The sequence below is a fragment of the Carex rostrata genome, chromosome 29 (genome assembly GCF_964058835.1).
Source record: "Carex rostrata chromosome 29, lpCarRost1.2, whole genome shotgun sequence".
NCBI lineage: Eukaryota > Viridiplantae > Streptophyta > Magnoliopsida > Poales > Cyperaceae > Carex > Carex rostrata.
The window spans coordinates 5,102,670-5,111,114 of NC_135946.1; the positions used below are offsets into that span (position 1 = coordinate 5,102,670).

Genomic DNA, 8,445 nt, shown 5'->3' on the forward strand with positions numbered 1-8,445 from the left:
AAAAAATTGGTTCTTTGAATTTTGGATGACTGGAGCTCTGAAGATTTTTACTATGTTTTTGTAATTTAACACTGTTTCTTAATGAAACTGGACCTTGGCTTTTTACCAAAAAAAGAAGTGTAATCTTATATGTTTTGGAATTCTAGATTTATGGTTCTTGGTGTGTGTTTTGTTTCTTTTGGAGGTTTGTCATCAGCAATGACACTTAATGAGGGGACAGGTGCTGTGATATGCTCCTGGAAATTTAGTTCTCTATTCTATGGAAATAATGTATCTCTTTCTTTTTTCAATTTGCCAAATGTTACATCGAAATCATTTATAACTAATATGTATATTCATGGAATAAAAAAAAAAATTTCTTTCTAGTTTCTTAAAAAATATACATTACTATCAGGATCAGTTTTATTTAAAACAGATCCTGATAGTATCAAGATCGGTTCTAACCAATAACTGATCCTAATAGTTCAAACTATTAGGATCGGTTTTTGTTGGAAACTGATCCTGATACTATCAGGAACGGTTTTTAGTAAAAACAGATCCAAATGATTGAACTATTAGGATCGGTTCTAAAATAAAACTGATCCTGATAGTATCAGGAACCGTTTCCACAAAAAACCGATCCTAATAGTATTAAACTAGGATCAGTTGTTACTAAAAACCGATCTGAATAGTTTTTAGGATCGGTTGTTTTAAATAAACCGATCCAGATACTTATTAGGATCGGGTGTCCATATAACCGATCTAGATAGGCCGATCCTGATTCCAGTTTTTCCACTAGTGGGAGGATTCAGTTCTGATTCCTCTGATGCCGGACAACCCCTTTTTGCAAGGAAAGCAGCTTTTCAGGTGTTCCTCATCTCTGACACCGTAGCCATGTGTTCTTCTCTTGCCGTCGCATTTCTCTGCATTTTAGCGACATGGGAGGACTTGGATTTCCTACTCAATTACAGGAAAACAACAAGGGCACTAATGTGGTGTGCCTATGGGGCTACTGCAATTGCTTTTGGTACCGGTTTGTTCACAGTGATAGCCCCCAAAAACTTGTGGCTTGCAATTCTTATATTAGTACTCTGCACGATCCTTCCACTCATCTCCAAGATCATCGGTGAATGGCCTCTAGTAATGCTCCGCTACAGGCTTCGTGGTAATTTTCGAAAAGAACTCGTTCCAAATATTTAGAAAGGTGCAAAATACTAGGAACTTTGTTTTTTTTTCTACCGCATCTTTGAACTTTGAATTCCAATGCTATGGTTTCAATTTGAATTTAGTAATTATTTTTCCTGACAAAGGTTGTTTCTCCTTCTCTTCTCCTACTCCCTCTCATCTCATAATTTATCTCTTCCCTGTAATCTCCACTTCTGTGCTCCATTTGTAATCTCTCTTTTTTATTACAAATACTAATTTTCATTTTTCTCTTCTATCTCTTTCTTAATACTGATTTCATTTTTAATACTCATAATTTTGTACTTAATTTTTAGAATCGAGTAGAAAATAAGTAAATTGATTATTGAAAGGTTAATTACTTATCATCTGTACATGTACAATAACGACTACAGTTCATATAAAACAGAGCACAGTTAAGTAAGCGATATAGTTTTTCAAAAGCATCACCTTTGACTAATGCCTTGCACAGTTAAGTACTAAAAGTCTCCAAAAGCGTGGAAAATATAATCAAGGCCCAATCAAGTTATTACTAATTCAAGAAAGCGACTCCATTAGGGGTGATCAAATGGTTTGGTTTATTTGGTTTTGAACCGAAGCGGAGAATTTTGGTTTAAATGGTTCAGTTGTTCAGTTTAAATGGTTCGGTTCGATTGATTTTATGAAGTAATTCGGTTTAAATGGTTTGGTTCGGTTTTAATTTCGCAAAACCGAAAAAACCGAACCGACCGGTTATATAATAATTCAAATATTATTTTGGTTCTTTTATTTATTTTGGGCTTAAAAATCAAGAATAAATATTGATCTAGAACTTTGGATATTTTAGAACATCAATATATTTGTATAAAATTGAACCATGTGTGTAATGGTATCTTAATTTTCATTTCTATGAAATTATGAATGTATTGGCTTCTGTAATGAGTTTTGATTTTCTGAGATTGAATTCCTCTACTCGGTTCAACCGAACAAACCGAAGTTTAGTTCGGTTTTATCGGTTTGGTTTGGCATTTTAATTCGGTTGGTTCGGTTAGGTTTTAATCAGTTCGGTTTTAATTCGGTTTGACAAATTTAGTTTGGTTTAAATCGAACCGACCGTTTGAACACCCCTAGACTCCATATATCATATGTTTACTATTATTTGTCGAGCCTTATCCTTGTATTGGGCTTCATTGTCTTAGTCTGGATTTCAAGGATTGGGCATATGTTTGGATTACCAAGCCTACATTTAATTTCTCAGAGCCCATGAACTCAAGTTACCTGGGCTATTCATTGGATATGGCTTACTGGTGAAAAGTTTATTCCAAGGTTTATTTTATAGTGTTTCTTTTTTGAAAAAAAATATATAAAACTAATCAATATTAAATGTACTATCAATTATTGTCACTTTTCTTTTATTATTGTAAATGCACTATCAAAGGATATATATATATATATATGATGGTGGGGATTTTCAAAAAATAAAAAAAAATACAAAGGGAGCAACATAAAAGGCAATAATTTAGATTAATACTTAATTTTGTTGTGTATCACACTATAATGTTCATTGGGTCACTAGTTTAATCAGGGGACGGTTTAATTAGTCAGATTATATCGCTGATGGTTTTATCATTTTAAAAAAATGATCCAAGTTATTTGGATAAGTACGATACAATCAATTTATAAAAAAAATGCAATATCGTTGTTATTTCTGGAAAGACTAGCAATGTGTACCATTGTAACAAATTCGAATTTGTTATTAATTTTATAAGATTTAAAAGGTCGGGTTTAGGATATAATTTATGAAGCCGTGAGTGAGCTTAAAGAATAATTGACGGATATGGGCTTAATAAATGAACTTTGATTCATCAAATTTTCTGTTTATCAAGACTATAACTAATGCCTCAATTCTACCAAAAATATCTAAAATGTTTGATCTGCATTAAGATCCGTGCCAATATGAGTGTTGAATCAAAATCTAGATCACCTCCAATTTTAGTGTTTTAAGCCCCCCTCCGGGCCAGACCACACAAATTGCTCCTCTCGAGATGACACCTCTCGCCCCCACTAGCAGAAATACTCTTCTGCGACCCATCAAATGAGTCGCAGATGGGTGAAGCGCCGGTCACAGAAGGTGGGTGCCGGTCCCAGATGACCAAAATGGGTTGCAGATGACCCGGTCGCAGTTACTCCGTCACTAATGACTGCCCCGCTGACGTCATCGGTCTCTGAAGGGTATGGCGCCGGTCGCAGATGACCCCTTCAGTGACTGACTACATCCGTCACGGATGCGACATGCTGACGTGGCTAGAGACCTATCTGAGACCGACTGAGCGGTCACAGAAGGGTTCCAAATCGGTCACAGAAGGTTTTTTTTTTTTTTTGGTATTTTTTATTATTTTTCTTATTCCTAATTGGTATGAAATGTACCAAACAAATATAACAAACTATCATTCATATGCAACACAAGCAACAAACTATCATGTTGCAAATAATAAATTATCCCAAAACATGATCATATTCATCCAAAAATCTAAGCAATATTCGTCAAAAATTTCAAACCATTGAACAATTCCAAATAGCACTAAATACAACTATTATAGTGGAATGCAAAGAGTGAGTCTATGGTACCAAATATAAAACATGGCAATCTAAATTAAAGCCTTTATGCTCCAAATCAGCAGCTGACGCATTCTTTTTCAACTCATCATTTATACTGTTATGAACAAAATCATACACAAAAATAAGAAACTTTTCAACATTACAAAGGGAAAAGGAAGCACCTTGCTAATTATTATAACAAAGTATAGTGAAGAGTGGTCTCTGTTGTCTTCTTTTATTTTTGAATTTAATAAGTTTGCGAAACTAGACGAACTTCATACAAATCATTCTCGCCTTTTCCTACAATAACCAATGCAAACACAATTAATTATTTACTGCAAGAATTTCAAGCACTAAATTTCAAGCACAAATTTACAAACACCATGCATTAACTAATTAATGTATCTTTACTAACCATAAACAAAGTAAAGAGCAAAATATATGGTACAGTCTCAAATTTAGAAACTGCAACGGTTTCAAATGTGTATGGTTATATAATAGCCGCGAGTTCCCAGATTAACAAATTGCAATTTAAATTTGAAAATTTAATAACTCAACATGCTAGCTGTTGCTAAGTATTTACCAAAATGTTAAATAGTTTCTATATATAACCACACTTGGTAATTCTAGATGTTAGACTTTTGAGTTTTGAGCAACTGCATTTGACATCTGGAAATTAGGTGACGATTTGTTAGTTTTGGCAAGCAATGCTTCCAAGTATAAAAATATTTCCACTGACACCTAAACATAAAAATATTAAACGAACTAGGTGTCAAAAAAACTAAACTTTTACCAGAAGGACCCTAAACTTTCAGCTATTACAAATAGAAACACAAACTTCAATATACTTGATAAAGAAGTCCTCTGAAAATTGAATACAAGTGTAAACGTGTGTTGTTGTATGTTACCTGCATTGCATTAGTGCTGTTAGAATGTGATGATCGGCTCCTTTCTTCCCTGTGCCAGGAATTATTATCTTTTCTTTGATCATTCCCGAGTGCCTTTCTTCTATGCCTTTTTGTTTTATAGTAGCTTGATATCTGAATTGTAATGAAAAATTAAGGTAATTTCATAAATACCAAGGAAAAATAATATTTCTTTTCTCCTATTCATGGAATTTGAATTCAGAATATACCGTTTGAAAGGGACAATTAAATATAAACAAGACCTTTTCCTTACCAGGCATAAACATAAATAAGTCTCTCAATTAAAGGTAATTCAATAATCCATCTAATTATGAGACACTCAACAGCAACAACCAAATTGAAAATAAATTTGAGATTGGTATGGTGTTACTACATTGCTAATATTTTGACGCTCCAAATATGAATCAAGTTATGAAATTCAAAGAAATATAAGAATCCAAGTTTTAAGTAAGCACTTATCCTAAAACATAGATGCAATACCATAGTTTGTGAATGCAGCATAGTTCTAAGAAAAAGAGGAAAATATTGTTTTTTAAGGAATTGCATGAGCTCTTATCCTAAAACCAATAAAATTTCAGACCTACTGTTTGCATGCATGTTAGGCTTAATTTGATGAGCAACAGTAGCATGAAAAACAATGCATAGAAACCCACCACATCAGTTGATTTCTACAAACCTCTTCATACCCATCAAGACAGCCAAAAGTTACATGATTACCTTGAATTAATAAGGAGCAGCTTCCGTCCTTGGGATTTATTATGTTATCGACTTTTACCCAAATCAAACAAAACAAAACTTTAATCTCAAAAGAATCGAGCAAACCTGATCCGGCTGAGGCAATAGACCGGCGAATGGACCGGTCTCTGATACCGGTCACTGAAAATTAGTTTTGCTGTAGTGCATATGCCAATACCACTGGAAAGCTAATGAAAGTAAACAAAAATCAAAATAAAGTAGATTGTTTGAAATTAGTAAATATGTATTCAATGATACATATAATCTGACAAAAAACACAACAGAACCAAGTAATGCAAAGGAACCAGCAGTAGTGTTAAGCTTGTCAGAAGTGCCAATGTTATCGTTTAACAAAACTGGTATACCATGCAATCTGCTCACAAAAAATATAATTATTTTTGAAGTATATATTAAAGTAGCACAATTAAAGCACCACAATTTTTTTTGAAGTGTTAAGCTGTACCAGACTAGATTACCTGTTTTGGTTAGAAGAGTTGTTTTCCCAGTCCAGATCGGCACATGCAGCTTGAGTCAACGCGTCTGGATTGACTTCAATGACTGCATGAAGAGAAGCGGGTTGAGGCTTTCGATCAATGACTTGAAACAATCTACTTTATTTTTAAATATGTATTCAATGAAAGTAATCATATACCCCCATACATGTATAGATTGGTTATTTCTCCTGTCATCAATGCTTGAGATTTTTGATATTTTTTCAAGCATAGTTGCTAAAGCATGATGCTGACTACCATAGTTGCTAAACCGAACTGAGAACTACAATTTCTCCTTGAAATGGGGGTATATTCCTGAAATAACCAATCAATTTCTCCTTGAATATTGATTGTAGTTGGATAATTAAAATGTATTTTTTATCAACACTGGTAAATTTCAGAAGCACATGCTGATTTGATTCATTGATTGCTAACTTGTTTTCATTAGATAATCATTTTCAGATTTCTTTAATTGGAACAGAGCAAGGATTAGGTACTGTTATCTCAAAACTTTAATCTCAAAAGAATCGAGCAAACCTGATCGAAAACGGAGAGGAGATGTTGCGAGTGGAGAGGAGCAGATCGAAAACGGAGAGGAGAGGAGCAGATCGCCGAAGGGAGAGGAACGGGGCGGAGAAGAGGTGGTCGATCGAAGGAGAAAAGAACTCGGTGGCTGAAGTAGAAGAGAACGACGGAGAGGAGGAGCTTTTTTCAGAGATTTCAGGCGGAGAGGAGAAGAACTCGGTCACAGCCGATTTTTTCCATTTTCAGCTATTTTTTTTTTTTTTTTTTCTTTTTTTTTGCTTAGGGTTAGGAACGAAAACGCGGGACAGAGAGAAGGCTTGGGCGGAGACCCTTCTGGGACCGGGCCAAATGGGTCCCAGAAGGTGTGGGCGCCGGTCCCAGAAAGTTGTGCACCAAATCCGTCCCAGCTGAATTTTTTTTTTTTTTTTTTTTAGTTTTCCGGTGGATCTTCTGCGTCCAGCTAACATACTGATCCCAAATGCCGGTCCCAAATAGTTGGTTTTGCTGTAGGGCCCCTTTGTCCCCCCTCACATGCATGCTACTTGACATTATTTCTCTATCTTTGCTCGAGGTGGCATCGTAGAAGGAAAAATCGGCCGTTTCGACCCGGAATCGACCTGTACCGATTTGATTTCAGATCGACTTAAACGGTAGGTGATTATTTCATCCAATTTCGTCTAAAACTGTTTGATTCCAGTCAAATTTCAGCTGAACGCATAAATACAACTCTCCAAATTTTGTTTGGCTGCTGCGTGATTCAAACCGAGGACCCCTTGAATAAGAACTAAGACAACTACCATCACACCATGTTATATTTAATTTGTTGCTATAGTACATAATTAAATATAAATATAAGTGTTTAAACAGCTATATATTGAAGAGGAATAATTAATGCTTGTGTTACATTGTATTAGTGGATTATTTGATTGTAATCATTTGTTTAAATAGAAATTGTTGACAAATTATTTTTTTAGTATAAAACAAGTTTCTGACAAAAAAGTCCGAGTTTATGATCCGATTTCGCCGATTTCGATCTATTCACTCGATTCTTGTCAAAAGACCGATCTCGATTCTGATTCTAATTTTTCCTTCCATGGGTGGTATAATTTCAATATTAAAAAGAGCAAAGTTGGTCTTAGAGCTCGGTTGAAGAAACAAAAACATAGAAGGTTCAAAGATAAAATAGTATTAATTCAATAGAGTAAATATAGAAATCTAAGAGATGGATAATATCAATTCAATAGAGTTCACCTATGATACTATTTTATTGTGCCTATTAAAATCACCTTTAATTTCCATATTGTTTTCAAATTAGAAAGGTAGGTAATAGATACAATTCATACTTAATCATATTATAATTATAATCCGTACATAACTTTATATACTCCATAATTCTACTAGACAATTATTTTGTACCCATTAAATCTCATTTTTTTTAAATTTAAATCAAATTTACATAAAAGTATGATTTTACGAACTTTTATGATTAACCTCAACATATTCTAACCGTCCAATTAATTTAGTTCTATTTATGATGATGTCAATCCTAACACATACAGGGGCGAATGCAATATTTCTGCTAGAGGGGGAGGCGAGGGAGGTAAGAATCGAGTTCAAACTCATTAACTAATTGAGTAGATTAAAAAAAGATTAACGTAACAAAAAAAAACAAAAATAATATACTCTTAAATAATAAAAAAATAACAAAATAATAATTATACATATTAAAAAACAAAATATTGGTCCGAACCTGTAAATTTCTATAAACTTTGTATAAAAACAACAAAATTTCTCATTAACAATGCTTTTGAATTGGTATGACAGGTTTTCAATCCAAAGAGGAGCAAATTGGTATCAGACCTGTACTTTTCTACTGAATTTCAAAATTCAAGAGGGAAGAGAGGGGCAAGTGAGCAACTATCTCTGTGGTCCTATTTGGATCCGCCCCTGAACACAAATACGTTGTCCTTGGTCATAATACTTAGAGGAATGTAACTATCATTTTGAAAATTTCTTCCATTAAAGCCCAA

General features: G+C 34.0%; 1 long non-coding RNA gene across 3 annotated transcripts; it reads right to left on the reverse strand.

Annotated features, from left to right (window-relative positions):
• Positions 1-3,783: 3,783 nt before the first annotated feature.
• LOC144546420 (uncharacterized) lies at positions 3,784-6,693 on the reverse strand. 3 transcript variants are annotated; one of them, XR_013508775.1, is made up of 5 exons: positions 6,428-6,693; positions 5,876-5,957; positions 5,487-5,587; positions 4,647-4,778; positions 3,784-4,038 (listed from the first exon to the last, which is right to left on the reverse strand). It is a non-coding gene; the product is annotated as an uncharacterized LOC144546420 (long non-coding RNA). The 3 variants fall into 3 exon arrangements; XR_013508774.1 differs by having other exon boundaries at positions 5,487-5,772; XR_013508772.1 differs by having other exon boundaries at positions 5,487-5,957.
• Positions 6,694-8,445: the final 1,752 nt, after the last annotated feature.